A 416-nucleotide genomic window follows, 5' to 3' on the forward strand; every position below is an offset into this window, starting at 1 on the left:
TGTACGACCTTATTACTTTGCCTCCGTTTTTCAAAGGACAGAGCTTGGGGTACTGTGGCAAGTTCCTGGAGAATCTTTTTTCTTAGGGAGATACATCTCCATTCGAATTACCTCTGTGGACTGAGTGTCCTCATGGGGAGGGCCTGGGTCATATTTAATTTCACATATTTGGAATTGAGCATCTTGTCTGACATTCAGTAAAAACCCAAGAAACTTGGATTTTGGTCCCAGTTCCACCAAGACTGTTGACTTTGAACAAGTTGCTTAACCTTTGTGGCCTCAGTGATTCCACCTATAAAGTGATGGCAAAGGCTTAAATATCTTAAGGCTGTCTGGTTCCTTAAGATATTTGGCTATGAAAGAAACCATCAAGAGAGCAGGGAGACAGCCTACAGACTGGGAAAAAGTATTTGGCA

Source organism: Carlito syrichta, unplaced genomic scaffold (genome assembly GCF_000164805.1).
Source record: "Carlito syrichta isolate Samal-C Ts95f unplaced genomic scaffold, Tarsius_syrichta-2.0.1 Scaffold288032, whole genome shotgun sequence".
Classification (NCBI taxonomy): domain Eukaryota; kingdom Metazoa; phylum Chordata; class Mammalia; order Primates; family Tarsiidae; genus Carlito; species Carlito syrichta.